Source organism: Propithecus coquereli, unplaced genomic scaffold (genome assembly GCF_000956105.1).
Source record: "Propithecus coquereli isolate 6110/MARCELLA unplaced genomic scaffold, Pcoq_1.0 Scaffold19, whole genome shotgun sequence".
Classification (NCBI taxonomy): domain Eukaryota; kingdom Metazoa; phylum Chordata; class Mammalia; order Primates; family Indriidae; genus Propithecus; species Propithecus coquereli.
In genome coordinates this window covers 1,919,701-1,930,413 of record NW_012143856.1, presented here as the reverse complement: position 1 = coordinate 1,930,413, position 10,713 = coordinate 1,919,701, and the positions used below count along the sequence as shown (strand labels likewise).

The 10,713-nt window shown below is 34.5% G+C and overlaps 1 protein-coding gene across 3 annotated transcripts in view; it reads left to right on the top strand.

Moving 5' to 3' along the window:
• The window catches only part of RSRC1 (arginine/serine-rich coiled-coil 1), a 456,738-nt gene that overhangs the window by 95,121 nt on the left and 350,904 nt on the right, over positions 1 to 10,713 (top strand). The window lies entirely within an intron of this gene.

Here is a 10,713-nt window from a genome sequence, read left to right as displayed (position 1 = left end):
ACAAATCTTAGAAACACAACATAAACAGCAATATCAAAGTTTAGTATGCAAATAAAATACAATTTACCTAATTCTTTAGGAAAGTTCTACATTCTATTTCCTTTGTCATGAACATAAATTTAAAATTTGAAGACTACTTAGTGATTAAAGATGTCTGTTAGCTTACTGCAAAACTGTTCTGGGAAAGGGTAAATTTGAAACAAAGGGAAGGAACCATGTAATTTACTATTGTTCAATCCTCTTTCAATATAGAATGGGGACTTGGGCAATATTATGGTGTATGTGTGTGTTAGAATGAGTGTATCTGCTTATGAGGTCCAGAATTTTATTTTTTGTCAATTTCCTAGAATTGATGTTGTTAAAACCATGATTCTAGTTTTGTCCCTTTGGAGGTTGAAATCCACTCATAAGTGTTTATCAAATTAGAAGATACCAAAATGAAACAATCTTGTTAAGCAACTTAAATTTACAGCATCTTATTTGTTTTATTCAAAATTGGCATTGGGGTCTTTATTCTGTGAAGTAGAACATCTTGGAATTTATCCCATTTTGTCAGTCTTTCAACATTTTATGTGAATATGTTTACTTTATATCTTAGTATAAAAGTGTTTATCTTCTAAGTATCAGTTTTCAATGTTGTATTTAAGAGTTTACCAGGAGCATGGATATAGTTTCCTGAGATCTTGAGTCTGTGAGGAATTATTAACTTTATTAAAAGATATGAAACTCTTCCCTCAACCTTTCCTTTTTCACAGTTGTCTGTGTGTTTGTTGTTTGTTTCCAAGTTAATAGAGATGTTATATAAACCTGCCTAGATTGTTGGCTTTTAAGTGTCCTTGAAACGTTAAATTTGTGGTGGAGTTTGGAAGAGGATAACATTATTATGTCTTTTTTTTCCTCCCAAACACCCCACAACTGTAAATGTACATTGAATATCTGTGTTCCTGCAAAATTCTGAGTTCTGTCCTTTTCTGGTTTTAAGGATTGTGTAATGTTACAGGTGAAGAGATAGGGATTAGATATCTGGCTGTAAGGATAGGGAGACTGAGTTAGCCAGAGTTGATAGGATAGAATGAGAGTCAGGAAGGGTATTGGGGAAATCTCTTGGCAAAGGGAGAAAATCAGTGGGATGATAGATTTGAATGGAAGATGTAGATAGAGTTCTGAGACTGGAAAATATACAAGGAATAAATATAGGAGGAATAGGAGGAATAAAAAATATCACAAGGAGCTACTTTGCTTCTTGTTTGTTTTTCAATTTTTTCTTCTTTTGGTTTAGTTTTTAAATATTACATGGCTGTATGAAGTGTGTTGTTTGTTGGTTATGATGTTTATTGGTTATTAAATTTTTGCTTTCTACCTTACCAAGTTTTCCTTTTATAGAATAATATGTAATAAATTAATATTATATAAAACATTATTTGGGGGATTTTAAAGGTAAGAATATGAGAGAGTGAATGAAACAAGGAGGTCAGATGGTTTCAAGAAATGTTCTCATGTGGAAACATCAATCTCGAAAGCCTAGGCCAGCTTTATAGGTTAGACTCATTCATCACTCAGAGTTGATTGTGTTCAAGTGGACTGATTCCTGGATGGCAGGTTCACAAGATAATAATGTTGTATTTGTCATTATTTCATAACATTAATCTCAACCAAAGGTAATGAACAAAGTCAAAATAAGAGTTGTCAGTTGAAGGGCCCTGGGGACTGATGTCAGAAAGGTTTAGGCAGCCTATATTACGGTTTTAGTGGACCACAGTGACACATAGTGTTGTGTTAGGGTGCTCTTTCCCCTGGTTAGTGCTAAGTACACATGAATTCCTACCTATTTGGTATATTTTAAAATCAGGATTTTTTTTTTTATCAGTGTGTGCATTTGCTATAGTAATATTTATATATGTACAGATGAATCCTGCTTTGTTCCAGAAATAATTTATTATTATTTTTTTAAAGCTTACATGTTTATTTCCTAAACTTGATTTTAAGCCATTCTGGACTTAACACTCTTTAATATCACTCAGAGAACCTAATATACATGTTAGTTGTTAATAAATATTTATTGATTATTTAGTAAATATGAGCTTTCATTCATATGTTCACTCGTTCAATAAGCAATGTTTAAATGCCTTCTATTTGTCAGTTACTATTTTACATAATAATGACATAATGTTAGTGCCAGTACTACTTGGAGTTTTTGTGCAAGTGGAAAAATAAACATCTATAGAAGGGAAGATGTGCAAATAATTATAATGAAGTCAGATGAATGTTTCCAGCAGGAAAAGTAAACAAAGCTATGGAAATATTATATCAATTAGGATACTTTTGGTCATAAGTAACAAAATTTAACTAATAATAGCTTAAACCAAGGGTTCACAAACTTTTTTGTAAAGGGCTATATAGTAAATAATTTAGATTTTCTGGACCAGAGTTTGTCTCTGTTGCAATTACCGAACTTTGCAACCATAGATAATATTAAACTAACAGACAGGCTATATTCCGATAAAATTGTGTTTACAAAAATGGGCATCTGGCTAGGTATGGCCCAAGAGCTATCATTTGTCAATGCCTGGCCTAAACCATGAATACGCCTACTACTAATATAACAAGCAGTTTAAAGGTAAGTAGTCTGAGAGAGGCCCTTTTTATCCTCCTCGCAGGCCAATGTCAGCATGTTGGCTTTCATCTTCAGTCTCGACACATTCTGGTTGCGAGATGTCTCCATGAACATTAAGCTGATTGATCTAGACTTGTCTGAGTATTGGGGAAGGGCTCTCAGAAGAAGTGATGTTTACACCTTGAAAGAAGGAAGAGAGGGACAGGAATGTTCCATGCAAATGAACTTCATATGGAAAGGCTTGGAGGCAAGCAAGAGGGTATGGTATATTTGAGGAACTGAAGTCCAATGGGCTTTGGTTTAGAGTAGAAAAGGAATAATGATGAGAGATGATTTGGGGAGGACCTTATATCATCTTAAGGAGTTTAAAGTTAGTTATAGAGGCAGTGGAAAGCCAATATAGAGTTTTAAGTAGAGAAATGATAGGATCTGTTCTACGTGGGGTCTGAACAAAATACTGCATTCACAGTTGATGTAATAATGATAAGCATCTAACATTTTTTTTTAATTTCAGAATATTATGGGGGTACAAACATTTTGGTTACATATAATGCCTTTGCCTCGCCCGAGCCAGGGCTACAAGCATGCCTTTCCCCGATGCAGCGCACTCTGCGTCCATTAGTTGTGCATTTACCCACTTTCACCACCTCTCCTCCCCTGACCAGCACCCAGTGAATATTACTGCCATGTGAGCACCTTAGTGTTGATCAGTTAGTACCCATTTGATGATGAGTACATGTGGTGCTTGTTTTTCCATTCTTGTGATACCTCACTTTGAAGGATGGGCTCAAGCTCTATCCAGGATAATATAAGAGGTGCTAGTTCAGCATTGTTTTTTGTTGTTGAGTAGTATTCCATGGTACACATATACCACATTTTATTAATCCACTCATGTATTGATGGGCACTTGAGTTGTTTCTACATCTTTGCAATTGTGAATTGTGCTGCCATAAACATTCGAGTGTAGATGTCTTTATTATAGAACGTCTTTTTTTCCTTTGGGTAGATGCCTAGTAGTGCAATTACTGGATCAAATGGTATTTCTATTTTTAGCACTTTGAAATATCTCCAAATTACTTTCCACAGGGGTTGTACTAATTTGCCATCACACCAGCAGTGTAAGAGTGTTCCAGTCTCTCCACATCTACACCACCATTTGTTGTTTTGGGACTTTTTGATAAAGGCCGTACTCATTGGAGTTAGGTGATACCTCATTGTGGTTTTGATTTGCATTTCCCTAATGATTAGAGATGTTGAGCACTTTTTTATATGTTTGTTGGCCATTATTCTGTCTTCGTTTGTAAAGTTTCTGTTCATGTCATTTGCCCATTTATTGGTGGGGTTGTTTGGTTTTTTTCTTGTTAATGTTCTTAAGTTCTATGTAGATTCTTGTTTTCAGCCCTTTATTGAATGTGTAGAATACAAATATTTTCTCCTATTCTGCAGGTTGTTTATTCACTCTGATGATAATTTCCTTGGCTGTGCAGAAGCTTTTTAATTTGATCAGGTCACATTTATTTTTGTTCCTGCTATGATTGCTTTGGGGGTCTTCTAGAGAAATTATTTGCCTAGGCCTATGTCTATAAGAATTTTCCCAACATTGTCTTCTAGAATTCTTATAGTTTCACGCCTTAGGTTTAAGTCTGTTATCCATTGCGAGTTGATTTTTGTGAGAGGTGAGAGGTGGGGATCCAGTTTCAGTCTTCTGCATGTGGTTATCCAATTTTCCCAGACCCATTTATTGAATAGATATTCTTTTCCTCAATGTGTATTTTTGTCTGCTTTGTCAAAGATTAGATGATAATATGAGGTTGGTTTTATATCTAGGTTCTCAGTTCTGTTCCATTGGTCTATGTCCCTATTGTTATGCTGGTACCATGTTGTTTTGGTTACTATAGCCTTGTAGTACAGCTTGAAGTCTGGTAGACTGATACCTCTCAATTTGTTCTTTTTGCTTAAGATTGCTTTGACTATACAAGGTCTTCTCTGGTTCCATACGAAGCATAGAATTATTTTTTCCAGATCTGTAAAGAATGATAATGGTATTTTGATAGGGATTGTATTAATTCTGTAGATTACTTTAGGTAGTATGAACATTTTAACAATATTGATTCTGCCAATCCATGAGTATAGTAGGGTTTTCCATCTAAGGATTTCTTTTTAAACATTCATATAGATTTTTCTTGTTTTCCCCCCGTATTTTAAAAGCTTAAATATTTATCTTATCCTTAGACAATTGTATTTCTTTTTCTGAGACAGAGTCTTGCTCTGTTGCCAGGGCTAGAGTGGCCACATCATAGCTCACTGCAACCTCTAACTCTTGGGCTCAAGTGATCCTCTTGCCTTGGCCTCCCAGAGTGCTAGGATTACAGGTGTGAGCCATTGTGCCTGGCTGGATGACAGTTTTATTTCTTATAAGGGGAAATGTCTTTGCAATATGAAAACAGATTTTTCTTAAGAAATAGCAGAGTTGAAATCAGACACAACATTGTTTTGTTAAACAAACTATTATTGAGAGTCAAAAATCAGAAATATGAAATTTGTTACGGCATTTCATAATTGCAATTTGGTTTGATGACAGTGAACACTGTATACTCTATCTGAGTCTTCTGTGGATTAGCATGTTATTGGGCCTTCTTTAATAACATCTTAATCCAAATTCTGTAAAGTATGGTTGACTAGTATAAAACATCTTTAACAGACTCTGGTCTTTGAAAGATTAGTTGTGAATGAATATGTAAATATCTACCGGTAATGTTCTACTATTTATTCTTAAATCATAATGCTGTCCTTAAGAGTAGAATTTGTGCTGGGTGTGGTGGCTCATGCCTGTAATCTCAGCATTTTGGGAGGCTGAGGTGGGAGGATTGCTTGAGGCCAGGAGTTCAAGACCAGCCTGGGAAACGTAGTAAGACCCCATCTCTACAAAATTAAAAAAAAAAAAAAAAGCTGGGCGTGGTGGTACATACCGATAGTGCTAGCTACTAAGGAGGTTGAGGCAGGAGGATTGCTTGAACTCAAAAGTTCAAGGTTGCTGTGAACTGAGTTCGCACTATCGCACTCCAGCCTGAGTGACAGAGCAAGACCCTTTCTCAAAAAAAAAAAAAAAAAAAAATAAGTAGTAGCATTTGGATGAATTTGATATAAATCACAAACTAGGAAAATTTGATTTAAAGCATTTGTTGCCTACTGCTATGGTTTGAACGTGCCCCCTAAAGTTCACATCCTGGAAACTTGATCCCCAGTGCTGTGGACTTCGTAGGTGGGACCTATAGGAGGTACTTAGACCGTGGGAGTTCTACCTTCCCTCATCTCATTAATGGATTAATGCTGTTAATCACAGGAGTCATTATCTGGGGAGTGGGTTTCTTATGAAAGGATGGGTTCGCCATTCTCTTTCTCTCTTGCCATCTCTTTACCTCTTCTGCTGTGGGTTGCTGCTGCAACAAGTTCCTCATCATATGCTGGTCCCTTGATCTTGGACTTCCCAGCGTTCAGAATTGTGAGCCAATAAATTTCTATTAATTATAAATTAGTTACCCAGTGATATTCTGTTATAGTAGCACAAAATGGACTCAGACACCTACTAAAATGCTTTCTTTTTTATTTGAATAACTTTAGAATTCATTAGAAACCCAATTTAGTTCTCGTACGTGTGCCCTCCTTTGTGAGCTGCTACCATGAAAGGTTTTCACCTTTAATATTTTCCTTATTAGCTTTTCAATAGATGTATGCTGTTTTCAGAAGTGTACCCCTCAAGACTTTTGAGATATTTTGCAAAAATGTTTAAGTTTATACATACTTCTCTTTTTCTTTACCTAAGTTTCTGAAACTTTATACTTTTTGAGAGAGATAAGAATTTCCCTCTAGATATATAATTTATTCTTATGCATAATGGGGATGGTGATACTTAAAAAGTTATAAATATTATAAGCAGTGTGTATAAGAAGACTAGTACCATGTAATAATCATATTTTATAGGTAGGTATTAGTCATGGCTTTAATTTTGGCAATATTCTCGGGTCTTCAGCTTTAGAGTTTCATGTAATAAATTCCTGTTGATAAGGATTTTTTTTCCTACCTAGTGTTTGGCAGAAGATGTTAGAAGTGATTTGGGAAAACTGGACTCTTGAGTTTTGACAGCAGTTACATACTTATAGAGCCTGTCATATTTTTCCTTACCTCTTATTTCTTTATACAGCGGGAAGTCACTTATGCTAATTTACCCCTATTTGCATATACGTTATAGAGTTTTGTGGTGCAGAGCATGCTTAGAACTCCTTTTAAGTGTCTGTTTGGATCAAAGCAGGGCTGTGTGATAGCTGTTATCTGACACCAAGCTGTGTGGTGTTGTTTTCATTAAACATTTATCACACTTCCAATGTGACAGCAGGCAACTTTGTGCCAGGATAACATGTTTTCATGCAAAATTTATTGAAAAAGACGAGACTTTGTAAAGAGATCTTGTTACCTTTCACCAGTGGCGAAGGGTAAATGTTTGGTTCGAAAGTAGTGTACCTTTAACACATGTCATTGTAACATGCAGAAAAAGCTTCATACTGTCAATTTTGTTAAGCAAGTAAACGAATACATCTTTATATAAGTGTATGCACTGGATTCCTTATTCTTTTTAAATTAAAGTTTTTACAGTTTCCTTGTGAATTGAATAAATATCATAACAGTAGCCCAATGTGTTGTTGGATATTTTGTATTGTACTGAAATTTACCACCCAATTTCCATTGTGTAGATTTGAATATTTGTCACTAGGTATTAGTTTTGATTCAACCAAAACTATCTTTAATTTTTTTCAAAAAGATGAGGTCAAGAAAGGGAATGTTATATAACAAAAAGAATAATCAGCAAGGGTTTCCTAAGTTCTCCCCCAGGTCACTACCTTTCTTTTATTCATTATAGCAATACATTTTAATTATCAGAGAGTTTGTCCTATGGGCTTTGAGTTGAATTACGCCTGAGAAAGTTTTAAATGGCATGAAATTGTAAATTCATTCTTTCTGTTGGTATTTGCTTGAGTATGAAAAGGCTTGGAATGAGAGAAGCTACTTTTACTTTCCTTTTTCATTCCACAGGAAGCTGAGGAATTAGGGATATATGAAGAAATTAGTGAAAGGACGAAATTAGCCTCATGCTGGACATTTTAGAAAGTTTCATCACATGGACCATAAAAAATTAGGTGAGCCCCTTGGCAAGAGGTATTATAAAAATTATGTTGGCATTAACATTCAAGAATAAAAGGAGAAAAGTACTGAGTTGTATGGAAGGAGCCTTGTCTTTGGACCCATGTAAAATCCATAGAAGCCTTCAAATTCTGACTCATTGTGCTTTGGATCTATAGTAGGATAATTTTTTAAAAAAGGACAACTGTGCCTTATATTTATGAATGCATGTTCATATTTATGAACACATGCTGAAAGTATTACTTACCTCATTAATTCCTTAAGTATTACTTAACTCATTAATTAATGAGGGAACCAGTAAGATGTTACAAGTAGCTCAAAGGATGCAAAGAGCAGGCACGTAAGTAGGCCACCAAGAATCTAGACGTGAATTGCTTAATAGATTTAAAACTGGCTTCTTCCACATGGGGAGGGAAATCAATGCACAACTCCACTGGCCAAAATTTGTTTGCATATTTATGGAAAATTTGCATTGTTCTTAATTATCATTTAATTTGTAGAGTTTTCAAATATCTCAGACAAGGAAAGGTGCCCTAGGCAGGATACCCAGTAATCTTTTTTGATCATCTCAAGTCATTTAAAAATTTTTCCTGAAAAGGCAAGCTTTTTTCTTTGAACCTTAAATTTATTCTTCCATAAGATGGGGCTAATGATAGTTGAAAAGCTGTAAATATTAGAAGCAGTGTGTGTTGGAAGGTTAGTATTATGCAGTAGTATCTCAATAAATGGTAGTAATCTTATTTTTAATAAAATAAATGTAATTATTGGTTTTTGTGATTACCAATTTCTCAACTATCATTCTTTTTTCTCACTTTTGTGTCTTTATAAAGGTTGTTTTCTAAGTATGAAATTCTCTTTCTTTTCTCCTTTTCTGGCCAGTTTCCATTCATTATTTTGGGCTTATTATAGATTTCACTTCTTTAGTAAAGCACTCTCTGTTCCTCTAGAGTGTACTAAGTAACCCTGTGTTTAGCCCCATAGTATCTATAACTAATCTGAATAGAGAATTTTGTAATTTTGTAATTATAAATTACCTTGTCTATCTTTGTCAACATTGTATTTACTTGGATTATAGTAAGTACTCAAATATTTATAGAATGAATAATAAATTATTGTTTTAAAAGTTGTTTCTAATCCAGCTTTTAAGCATTTACAAATGACAAAATGGAATTTTCGGTGTTAGGAAATAACCAGCTTTTTTGTATTATTCCATGCCTGGATTAAGTATGTGTGTGCACATACCCACCATCACATACGTTACCTCCGTCCAAGTCTTCATACTACATTTTAAAAAATCCTTTATAACTTTAACTATCTTTTTCTGTATTTTAAATGTTATCAATCATGCTGCAATTAATGTAATTTAGTGTTAGTTGTTTAAAAAATTGAATATCGTTTCTAGGTTTCATATTTTAAATACTGATTAAAATTCCAGTCCTCACTGATCACTCTTCATGCCTATTCTAATTTATTTCAGAATCTTAATTGGTATCCCCTACTCTCTTGATGTGGTACATGGTATATAGGGCAAGCTACCAGACTTAAATATACTGTTCCATAGAGATCTTTAACTGAAGGCCTAGTGTCTGCATCTAGTAAGGTTACGTATGGCTTTGTAAGCTAAAGATTCTGCACTATTGTTAGAGGAATGTAAAGGGAATAAACTTGGAGTGCCAGTCAAGTCTTTTTTTCATAGGTAAACAAGCAAGTCTCCTAAAAGCTAAGCTGTTGTTTATAATCACTCATTACAGTTCTAATTTATACCTCCTTGTAAAGCACCTTGAGTATCCCAGATATGAATGATGCTAAACCAAATGGAAGCAATCTGTTCAGCAATTTTTTTTTATTCTGGTTTATTAACTTCTCACAGGTTTTCTTCCCAGTCTAGTGATCATTGGAGTGGCATTTCCAAAATGGAAGAGATTAGAATAAACTAGAATGCATGACTGACATGTTAGATAAATGTTGGTCAGCACAAGTAGTGAATCAGAAATTTATGCTCCTTTGATTAAATGGCAAAGGTTGGGAAATAGTTATCCACATGTTCTATTTTTATATCCTGATGTGGTATTATAAGGCAATTTTAAAGTGGCTGGTTTAAATGTTCTTAATAATCCTCGTAAATGAAATGAGAATAGCCAGATGATAGGAATAACATATGTCTCTTTGGATAGATGTAGATATAGAGTGCACTTTTCCACTAACGCAGAGTAAGTTGTAATGCATTCCATTCATGTAAGTATTGTTAACATATCTTAGATTTCAGGGCAATGAATGTATATAATGAAAGAAAAGCTCCAGATGGTGTCATTGGGCTTAATGCTTTTCATTTAGTGCTAAGGATATGATCTTTGAGTTCTGAAATCACATATAACTATAGGAAGGTAGGGCTGAATCTTAGAGAGTGGACCTTATGAATATAAACACAAGTTCTTTCTAATAATGTTACACATGTGATGATCACTAACATAACAAGTACACTTAGGAAAACAGTGAGTGCTGCTGTTTTAATTCTTTTTGAACTCCTACAGGAGGTTTTCAAATTGTAGCCTTTGGCCCCTGTGGATATCCTTGCCTGTGACAGACCACCTGGAAGTAGATAATCAATTTGGCTGTCATTTTGCAGCTTTAACTTCCTTTTCTTGAGAAAGATAAAGGAGGGGATTCCGCATTAGAAAAATGGGTAGATATCAGATTTTGAAAAATAATGTGTACTTGGAATAAGCCAAATATGACATTTACATTGTAACTATTTAGAAATTAAGTACAGTCAACACAAATGATAAAAGATAGGCATAGCAGAAAAATATTTTCATTATTCAAAGCTGTCTAGGCAAAGGAATCTTTGGAGTAGATAATCAGCCCTCTGTGTATGTACTTGGGTTCCTTATCCATGAATTCAA